The sequence below is a fragment of the Macrosteles quadrilineatus genome, unplaced genomic scaffold, assembly GCF_028750875.1.
Source record: "Macrosteles quadrilineatus isolate MER2022 unplaced genomic scaffold, UCM_ALF_1.0 Scaffold_6__1_contigs__length_79288215, whole genome shotgun sequence".
Taxonomy (NCBI): Eukaryota; Metazoa; Arthropoda; class Insecta; order Hemiptera; family Cicadellidae; genus Macrosteles; species Macrosteles quadrilineatus.
Window position 1 is genome coordinate 10,394,159 of NW_026542599.1, and position 11,500 is coordinate 10,405,658.

The window sequence follows — 11,500 nt, forward strand, 5'->3', positions numbered from 1 at the left end:
AGCATGTCTTTTACGCGCATGTATAACGTAAAACATGTCTTTTAGCAGTCACAAACCACTTTACAACCCTTTTGGTGCTTGTTTGGTCTGTCTAAGTGTCACACCCCTTAGATGCATCAGGGGTTCTTAAAGGGTGTGAGGTGGTTTGTATTCTAAATAGTCGTGTTATTCTAATACCTGTTGGACGTGTGTAGTAAAAAAATGATGAGCTAAAGACTTGAAACTTGAAACATAGCTCACAACTGGATGACAATGCAATATTATATCATTTAATTTTCATATTTCCCCTAGGGTACGCCCCACTGGCTTCTATATTTTCCATGTATACATTTTGTAAGAATTTAAATATATCGATTAATTTAAGTCAGCTGTAATTACTTAAATTTGACAGTTCGAAGAGCAGAGGTACAGGTTCTGCTCCCAAGAGATTCTTTATACAAACAAACATCTCAAAATAAAGATAAACAATCTGATTGCAGATATAAAGGTGTTTGTTAATAATGTCATTTGTTATTTATTTAGTAGCCTATTCTATAAAATAAACAATAAATTAAATAGATTGATATACTGTATTTATAGTTTGTAGGTAGGCCATACATTCAATTTAATACATAATTATAAGAAAAGAATCTCAAAAAAACCTTAGATTTCCCACATGCCTCTGTCTTAATCTGATATAGATGCATGAAATAGATTTAACATCCTCACACATTAAAAACTAAAAAGTAGAAAATAATTTATATATATGTAGAGGGAATAAATACTTGTAAGATTTAAAACTAAAAACGAGGGGTGCATGCAATTGATAATAATACATTAGTTCAACAGGTGAAGGTAATTGTAAATTATCTATTGCATGCACCCCTCGTTTTTCGTTTTAAATCTTACAAGTATTTATTCCCTCTACATATTTATAAATTATTTTCTACTTTTTAGTGCGTTTAAAAACGTTTTGTTTTAAAAAGGTTTTTTATTTATACATTAGTTGTGACCAAATTAAATCAATAGGCAAGCAAACTCCAGACTACAATCGAAAATGATGTATTTAAAACGATAAAAGAATACCTGTATGGTATTCAAAGAAATTTTATACTTGCAGATTAACTATAAATTGATTTATATTATCAAATAAACGACAACATTATTCATAGTGTTTTATCTTGTATTTATAGAGCTGTATGCTCACATACATAATTATTATACTCTTTCTTAATACTGTGGGTAATATAAAAATTAAATATTTGTGTTTAAAAAATACAAAACATACGAATAAACCACTTTCATCACTCAAGATTGAAAGTATTTGTTTTCGAGGACATCTGTTGTCAGGAATAGTATGTATCCTTATAGTATGTTAGTTAGTAGTTAGTAGTATGATATCCTTAGCTCTTAATTTAGAGCAAGGGAACACGATCAGCTGATATTCTCTTGCTCCTAATTTACTTTTCCTCGCTCTCAATTAGATTTCCACCCACTTTGACACCCGTGTTTGATCTAAATGCCAAGTAAAAATTGAATTTTATGTTATGGCTGAGTTTTAATGTGAACAGAAATAAATGTTACCTAGATTTTAAATAGGGATGACAAATATCTTCTTGCATCGACAGTTCTTCAGAAATTTGGTGCGCTCCGAAACAACCTTCTTTTGAATCTAGTAATGATCTAATACTTTAATGCACATCTTACATTTCTAGATTTAGTTAATGGGCATAAAGAAATATTTTTTGTCTGATAGTTAAGCAAAAATATTTTACAAAATGGGCTGCAGTCTCAAAACGCTAAATCATTATTCCTACAACCTTAGAGTGTACATAGTGAGTTACGTAGTGTTTCATTTCGATCATTTCATTAATTTCCACAATTTATAGGACATTCAAAGGTAAATGCTTACTATAAAAGTCGGAGATAAATCTAGTTTTCACAAAATAATCACAAAATACTCAAATATTGTGAGCATTGATTAAGTGAAATAATCAACAATATACGACAATGAATAAGTTACACATTAAAACCGCAGATATGTTTAGCACTGGTCATGCTGACAGTCGAAAAAAAAACATTTTTTCTCACTTATAAATTTAGTTGGACATGCTATGCTTCAAAATTAAATAGGCGACTTTAAAATGAAGACAAAAAGCCATGTATGAAGGAGTTATCTCATAAGCTGCAGATTTGTAGATGGGAAATTGAGTATGTTTCCACAATGTTGATGACAGTTGAGTAGAGACAACCCAAATTAAAAATTTGTTTGAAAATTACGAATACAAGGAAACGGTAGGAAAAGTGGTTTAAAGAGTGGTCTACTTGTATGTGATAAGTACGACTTGTAAAGTGCATTTAATTTAATTGATACATTCACCCTAAAAAGTATGCAAAACATGATGAATTATTTGTTTACGTTAAAATACATCACACAGCAACCCTGGAAAATGTTTTGACGTTAGTCACATCTATGGTTTTAACAGTTACGAAAAAAAAATTTACTGATCAGCTGATTCACTCACCAATAAGATACGAGTGACTTCCGAGTAACTAGAGTACGATTGTTGTTGGGTGGGGGGTTAACATGACTGACTCGTACCTCGTACATGTTGTATAGGTTCTCATACTGTGTCCCATTACTCTTGCATTCTTACATTGTGTGACAACAACCCCTTAGCGCTTGCACGACCTTGCAGTTGATGTTTTGAGCTTTTCTTTCATAAATATAGCTAATGGAGAAGCTAACGTGAATCATTGAAAATTATATTTGTCAATTGAGGGATTATAGTTGAAATTTTAGATTACGAGTACAAATGGGTATAAGTTTTCGGATAAAAAGTCTGATCCTCTGGGGAGAGTGTACTAAAGAAGATAAGAATACAACCCCAGAAACTGTGGGCTATCAGTACAAATAAACATAGAACTGTGTGGTTGAACAAATTCTAAAATGCTTACAGAAACAATTGCTTCATATCGAGGCGGTAGGTGAACACACTAGACATTTCTGCATTAGATTGAGGCTAAAGTAAGACACCTGAGGATGGAATCAGATTCCAGATCCCAAAACTTGTAGCGTATTGCGTATTCCAAGCATGCGTATTCTAAGCAGTAACCGATTAATTTAATACTGGCCTTGATGAAAGACTTTCACATTAGTCTCTGAAAACCCCTAATTTATCTTAATTAAAAATGAACCTCTAACAAAAAAAATCATATCTATTTCCATAAAACATTTCTAATCAATTTCACACTTATGTCAACGGAAAAAACAACCGAGTTTAAGATTAATTCCTTGTCGACATTAAAAATCTACAATACAAAATTGAGATTTATGAGGGATAGAAAACATAAGAGCTGTAAACAGATCAAACTCATTCGATTAGAAACAATGTTACATCCTCATTTAAACACATTCTTTAGATTCAACTTACAAACACCCTAAATATATCATGATGGTAATATACCCTCTGGATTACTAATAAGTATTAAATGAATGTGATTTGCTCATAATAACCCACTGAATTGAAAATATCAACTCGTTTCGTAAATTAAGGAATGCATACCTACATCCTGAAGATGGGAAAAATTCTACTTCCAAGTAGTACCATTGGCTGTTGGATACAGAAGGTACCGCATGTATTATACACAATTTTCGATAATTACATCTACTAAATTAAATCAGAATAAACTTAAAGGTCTTACAACTTACGACGATCCATTGTACAAGAGTACAAAGCCCAGATTAGTGTTGGGACAACATTAGCTACCTCGTTAACGAGTTGCCATCGTTTGGAACCCAGACAAGTCCTCGTTTTGACAAATGACGACTCGTTTGAGATCTTAACGCCCCAAATAATAGTGTTCCTCCTAATCACAATGGACATTCGAGTAGCGCTAGTTTACCTAATGATCTGTTGAAAGATTTGTGAATCAGATTTTACATTTTGACTTTACGCAAATATTTTTTTGCTAAAATGTGACACATACATTGGGTTGATATAATGTCCAGCTGTTTTTTTTTTTGTTTTCAGTAGCCATATTGCTTTTGGGGAGACTTTTATAATTATAATGCCCCTGCTATAAAGCTTAATTATTTTTTTTTATTAATAGATTAACTTTACGCCAGTGATTTTAACCCAGCTTCTTAGTAGTGGTAATAAGCTGGGTTTACCCCACTTCCGGCGTTTTTTGGCCCAGAACTTTTAAAATTTTCGGCGAAAAAAATGTCCGAAGCCCCAGGAGCTTTTTTTGGCCACTTTTCTTAAGGACCTAGCTCTCGACCTATACACCCATATATAAATTTTTTACTTTTTTAATACTGAAAAACACGTCTGGAAATGGTGAGCTTTTTTTGACCACTTTTTTAAAAATCCAGCTCTTGGCCTATACAAGCCTATATTAATGTTCAATACCATTGTACAACTTCAATCCACATCCATTCACAAGTATATTCTCAAAATCATCAACTTGACAGTGCGAGGTTTGTATGTGAACTCGGGTGCGCTCCCGGCTCATGGCGTGGGTATGCTCCAGGCTTCTTGCTCTCGACCCATGCTCCCACATCTCGTCTCTAGTGGTGACGCGCTCCCTTGGATATCCTTAGTGGAAATCCATGAGTTCTGGCTACTTGGGAATCCAAGCCATTTGACATACAATAAATCACCCTTTTTCCTAATTACCTTCTCTACCAAATACATGTCCTTATACTTGGTCTTTAACAACTCCTCTGTATAGAAACCTCCCCTGATTATATTGCCATTTTCATCTTTCAAGATATAAGTCACAGGCTTTGTATTCTTAACTTCTGCTATTGTAAATAGTTCCCCTGTCCAATTTGGAGTATAACCTTTACTAAAAACATGTTTATACTTGGAAATCCTCACACTATCACCTACCTTATATCTTGGTTTTTTAACTTGCACTACTTTAGAAGTCCTTTCATGCAACCTCTCATGCACATATTTACTATTCTTAACATTCACTTGGTTAGGCTTCATTCCTATAGATCTATGCACCTTATTATTATATTTTCGAATTAACTTTGGAAGTAAATCTAACCATTTATAACTCCCCTGAGCACTAAATTCCCTATATAACCAATTCTTTAAAGTTCTCTGAAACCTCTCCACAATTGCAGCCTTAGTTGTAGAAAATGTGTGATAGTGATTAATATTTAATTTTTTCATTAGTTTGCTAAAATATTGATTAAAAAATTCTTTTCCATTGTCAGATTGAATGTTTTTAACCCCCTTTGGTAGAATTGTTTTAATGGCTTCTGTAACCACTAACCCTGTCTTATTCTTTAGTGGAGCAGCATAAGCTTTTTTAGAAAATGTATCTATTAAAGTTAAAATATATTTATTGCCAGAATTTTCTCTAGCATAGTTTTGCATATCAATTAAATCTATTTGTATGGTTTCGTTTATACCCAATACTTTAAAAGACCTTCTAATGAAATTCTTTCTTGCAGGCTTATGAAGTTCGTATGCAATTTCATTCATTTTTTATAACATCATCCTTTCCTGTAACTCTAAATACATCACCATTAGCCCCAATCAATAGATTATCTTCCATTCTTTTAAATACATAGTTTTTTGGTATATATGGTCTATTATCTATATACTTAAATCCACTCAAAGATGTGGGGTCAGCAACTAATAAATCAGGATTATATTCCATCAAATTAAAAAATTTTTCTCCATATACAAATTTTGATCCATCGTAATGCATAGCCTGTGACATTAGACAAATGTCATCCGAATGTTCCCCTTTTGGTAGATTTCTTATAAATAGATTTCTGGCATCAAAACAATATAGTTTTTTATTATAAGTTATAGTCTGTTCTTTTATAACACAGTCAGTGTCATCAATGGCAGGTTTAACACGTACTAACCTTTTATTATTAAAATTCCAATAGCCTGCTTCCATTTTTGGAACTTGTGAAACATTCACAGCATCTTTACTATCTGTACCTTCCATCAAATCACTAAGTTTCTGTTTCTTAGCATTCCAAACACCATTCTCTGATTCTAAAAATTCATAATTATTATCGTCTTGTATAAATTTACCATCTTTTTTTCGTATTAAAGTCTGTTGTAAAGTGGGCACATCATTTAAATTTTCACCCTTTTCTACATTAGTAATTTTCTGTTTCTTAGCATTCCAAACACCATTTTCTGATTCTAAAAATTCATAATTATTATTGTCTTGTACAAATGTACCACCATCTTTACGTATTAAAGTCTGTTGTAAAGTGGGCACATCATCTAAACTTTCACCTTTTTCCACATTAGTAATTTTCTGTTTTTTAGCATTCCAATTTTTATTCTTGGATTCTAAAAACTCATATTTAGTTTTACCTTGTAAGAAGACATCACCTTTTCTAGTTAATGTCTGTCCCAAAGTTGATACATCATCTACAAACTCCCCATCTTTAACATTACCAATTTTACGGTTTAAACCATTCCAACTATCGTCTTGTAAATTTAAAGTAGGTTCACTACTAGCCCTGGGTTCTGCAGGCTTATTATATGGATTATATAAACGATAAAATTTATCTATAAACATATTTTTATTTAATAAATAATTCCACTTTCTCTCAATTCCTCAATAATGGAATCTATTTCATTATCCACTCCTGAGTTACCGGCTTGGCGACTTAGCCAAAGAAGTCTTAACCTATCTACAAGCTCATTAGGATCATCCCAATAAATATAGTCTATTTTATTACCAGTCACTTGTCTCAAACCTTCACCAACAGATCTAAATAGAGGTTTAATTATATTAAGATATTTAGTATGTCTATTACTTGAAATTGGTGCACCATCTTTGTAACTCTTTAAATGTCCATTTGTAGCTTCTAAAATCTCTTTATAATTTTGCAAATCAGCCGGAGTATAATCCTCAGGTTCTTTTAAAGTTAACAATTGCCACAAACCTTTTGTCCCCTTGTAGGTTTTATTTGCAATTGTAACATCATCATTGGCAATATTAACTTCCTTATTTCCAATAAAAAATTTATTTGCTTCTCGTCTAATACCATATGTAGTGTCTGTCATACTACTTTTACTGAGGTAATTTCCTAAATAGTCTGATGCTAAAAGACCAAAATCTAATTTCTGTGGGGTGTGTGTTTGTAATGGTTGCAATCTTGGTATCATTGATATTCTAGACGGAGTCATTGGGAGAATCTCCATTCGAGGCCTCTCTGATGTGATTTTTTTTAATTCTTGTAATGGCTCAATTAAAGGTTGAAATGTTTGGAACCTCTCTTCAGCCTCTAGAAACTTGCCACGTTTTAAAGCTCTATATTTCTCTCGTATTTGATTTGCAGAGTCAACCAATTCTTGTTGAATGTTTTTCATCTTTTATTTACATTTTATTTATCTCATTTGACAAAGGATTGTACTCAAACACTTTATCATGTATTATCAAACAATATGCAGATGTATTTGCTGGCACATTTTCTGCAGTTTCAATCTCTAATTTAATATCAACAATTCCTTCCTTCACTGTTTCGTTCTGTCTAGAACAGTCTATTACAATTAGTGGATATTTCTTCATAAACTCGGCCCTACTAATCATAGGATCTGGGATAGTATTATAGTAAGTCTCTCTAAACCTCATAAACATCTCATAAGCTTTAGAGACATCTCCATGTTCAAAGTCGAGATTTAAATCACTATAAGGATAATATTCAGAGTTTAGAAATACTTTGAGATTTTTTAATTTACAGTGATCAAATTCATCAGTTCTTTTTCGTGCACTATTATCCCTAGCTGTTTGGAAACCAAATATAATATACCTAGGCTTCTCCAAACTTGAAGATGTCTTTACTGACCATGTATGTCTTGTAGTATTCGGATATGATGGAAGTTCATGCAGCTCTAAACTTCTAAATGCAATTTGCAAATTTTTATTTTGCAATAACATCTTTTGTAATTGTAACTTCTCCCCATCTGATGGTATCACATGTGGCATAACCCATTGAATTGAGTTAAGTGTAATTTTAGGAATCATATCAGCAGTGCCACTCGCTGGAGCACTAGTGGTTGTTAATATACAATTCAAATCATTTTTGGATCTTTTCAACACCAATTCTTGTTTGACATTTACTAATACCTTATTAAAATCCTCAAATACACCCATTAACAACTCTAATGGCAAACATGTACTAAACTTGCCACCTTTATGGAACTCTTTTAAATTCATGTCAGAATCAAATGCTACATTTGTCAATTTAGTAGTTTTATTGTAAGAGCTCAATATTTTCATAAGACTAGAAATTCCTGGGTTTCTTACAATGTCTATTTCTTTACCTGCGACTTCATATCTAATTTCATCAAATAAGAATGCAAATGCATTATTTATAAAATGACCTTTATCATGATTTTCAATTTCTCCCTTAATATACAGATAGCTCCTACATGGCAGAGTTAGCAAATCTTGATTATTAATACATATTCGAATTTCATCAGAATTATTTATTGCTAAAGTGTTGTGGGGAACATAGGAGTGATTTGTAATTTTAACCACACTATCGTCGAATTGGGATTTCCCTGTAACGTCTAGAAAATCTTCCATTTTTATTAATAGAAAATTTTAACTTTAGTCCTATTGATCGTAGGAACCTAGCATTTTGCACACTTATAGATAAATTCTTATAAATTCTCATATCTTTTTTATATGACAAGTAATTGTAGTTTCTTCTCCGTTAAAGTCAATTGCCTTGTCGTGCTGGTCGGCAAACGTAATACTGACAACATCCAAACTTCTCTTATTTACAGGAAAATATATAATATTTCTTGGAACTTCAATAATTTTGTAGCCAGGAGGAGCTTCTGGATAAAAGCTATGTATGGTGTGTGATTTGTTTCCATTTAAATAGGACCCGTTTGCAATATTACATTTTACTCTAATCACATTTACATTATTAATGTTTATTTTATTTGTAGATTCAAACTGAACACCAGGAGTAGAAACACCTTTAAATCCCAATAAAACAGACCCTAAACATGGTTTTGTAAAATCAAACACGTGGCTAGAAAGTAATGTCGCTTTCATAGTTTTATTATTAGCTGTAAGGAAAAAGTTTGGAATTTGCTTTTGAATTTCCTTTGCAAGCTCAACCACCTCATATGTTCCTTCAGAAATTTCTATTGTAACTGGAGCATTGTGGTCATAATAGAAAACATCATCACCTTCTCCAATGGTTAATTTGTTGCCTTTAAGTTGATTTAATTTTGGAATAAGCCCTTTAAATAAAAGTTTGGATTTAGTATTAATTAATGCTTCTCCATTTTTATCTATTATAACTTTAAGTTTACCATTTAATAACCGGTTTAAATCATCAACTAAGATCTCTCCCTTTGGTAATGTTTTTTTCTCTACTTTGTAATATGTTAAAGTATTTAGAGGTTTTTTAACATTAAATATAGAATTATAACTTTGAAAATCTACTAATCCAATTACATAATCATCATTTAATTCTATGGGAGGAAAGAACACTGACTTTAGCTCTGACTCTGTACCCGAAAATGTTATAGTAAATGAATCCATTTTTATAAACAAAAATTTTTTATGAATGATAAACATAAAATTCCACAAATAGAACTATTTAAATCTTGTATTTGATCAGTAGTATAGAAGATTTTATGTCCCTCAAAATATTTAATTACTTCTTTTGGAGGTTGGATTCCAAATGGGTCAAAATAAATTACAATATCTTTATTTTTACGATATGCTGTCCAATGTGTGCCAGATGAACTGTCTAAATTAACTATTCCACACTCTTTTACTCTTGGTGTTAGATTTTTTAGCTCGTTTTTTAGGTACACCCCCCGGAAGTGAGGCACGTCTTTTGCGGCCTCTAACAGCTGGTAGTTGTCCATCTTTTTTATTAAATTTCAATCCCATTCCCATTTTTGCTTTTGCCTTCATCAAATTTGTCACGGCATAAGCAGCTGCTCTTTCAGCAAGATTTGCGTCCTTGGCCGTTACTCTAGTCCAAGCTAAGTCTGCTAATCTCATGTCTGCTTTGTTCCGAGCAGCGGTATCGGGATTATTCATGTAGAATATGTCATGCTCTTTACAATAAGAGTCTAACTTATTTTTTGGAGGTACATTTTTAGCTAAATTCTCACGTATATTCGTTCCAGGTCCACAGTAGCGATATGATGGTATGTGAAGTGGAAATGGAAGGTTATTTATAAGAGTATTCAATAACCCTCGTCCCCTGTAAGGCTTTAAGAATAAACCTTTGCCCTTTTTACATGTTTTCTTATTATTTTTTACCATTTTTATTATATAAAAAATGTCTTTTATTCAACAAAAACACAAATTTAAAATAGTACATACTAAGGAAAATATACCAAAGAAGTTGGGTCTTTTTCCTACCAATATTCGATGTGTTATTTGTGGTCCAAGTGGAAGTGGGAAGACGGTTGTAATTTACAATTTAATTGTAAGAAAGGAAGGATTAAAATTTACAAATTTATATTTAATATCAAAATCTTTAGAACAAGAAAAATATAAAAAAATAATTGAAATATTTAGTTTGTGTGACGAAGTAAAATTACACACGTTTACTGACTGTGAAATCACACCAAATGATGTCGAATCACAGTCAGTTGTCGTATTTGATGACATAAATAGTCCAAATATTACACAATTTTTCTCAATGGGTCGACATAAAAATATTAACTGTTTTTACTTGTGTCAATCTTATAGCAAAGTACACAAACATTTACGTGATAATGTAAATTTCCTAATATTATTTAAACAAGATGATTTAAATTTAAAACATGTATATCACAATCATGTCGGTAATGACTTTTCATTTGACCAATTTAAAAATCTCTGTCATCAATGTTGGGATAAAACTAAATATGGCTTTTTCGTAATAGACAAAGAAAGGTCAAAGAATAATGGCAAATATAGATTTATGTTTGACCAATTCTATCAAGTGGATGGTAAGGGTAAATAAATGAAAGACTGGAGTTTTTTAACATTTGTATTTATTATATATCTACACATACAATTTATTGAACATCAATTTTATAATGACCAAGTGCAAGAGTATTGATGCCATCTTCTAGAATAAACCTCTTGTCATCGTCAAATGATAGTACTTTCTTGTTCATGGTCAAGGTTTGAAGATGATGATTTGTAGATTTTATCCTTGTCACATTCTCATAGTAATCTTGCCCAGTTGCAAGACAGTTCAAATAATGTTGATGTCTGAGGAGATGTTTAACTGTAGCACCATCGGCTCCTTTAGCTTTCTTCACCTCTAAAGCTTGCTTGTCTTCTTCATATAACCATTTTAGAGGAATGTAAGAGTATAACTTTGGTCTTAAACCACAATATTCATACATAATATGACCATCTAATTCGTCTTTAAACTTGCCTGTGACTTTTTTATTTTTATCAGAGTATAAGAAATGGTCTTTACTATATCCAGAGGTATCAAAATAGTGCAAGTCACATTCTATTTCCTTGTAAAAGTCCTCTGTAACTA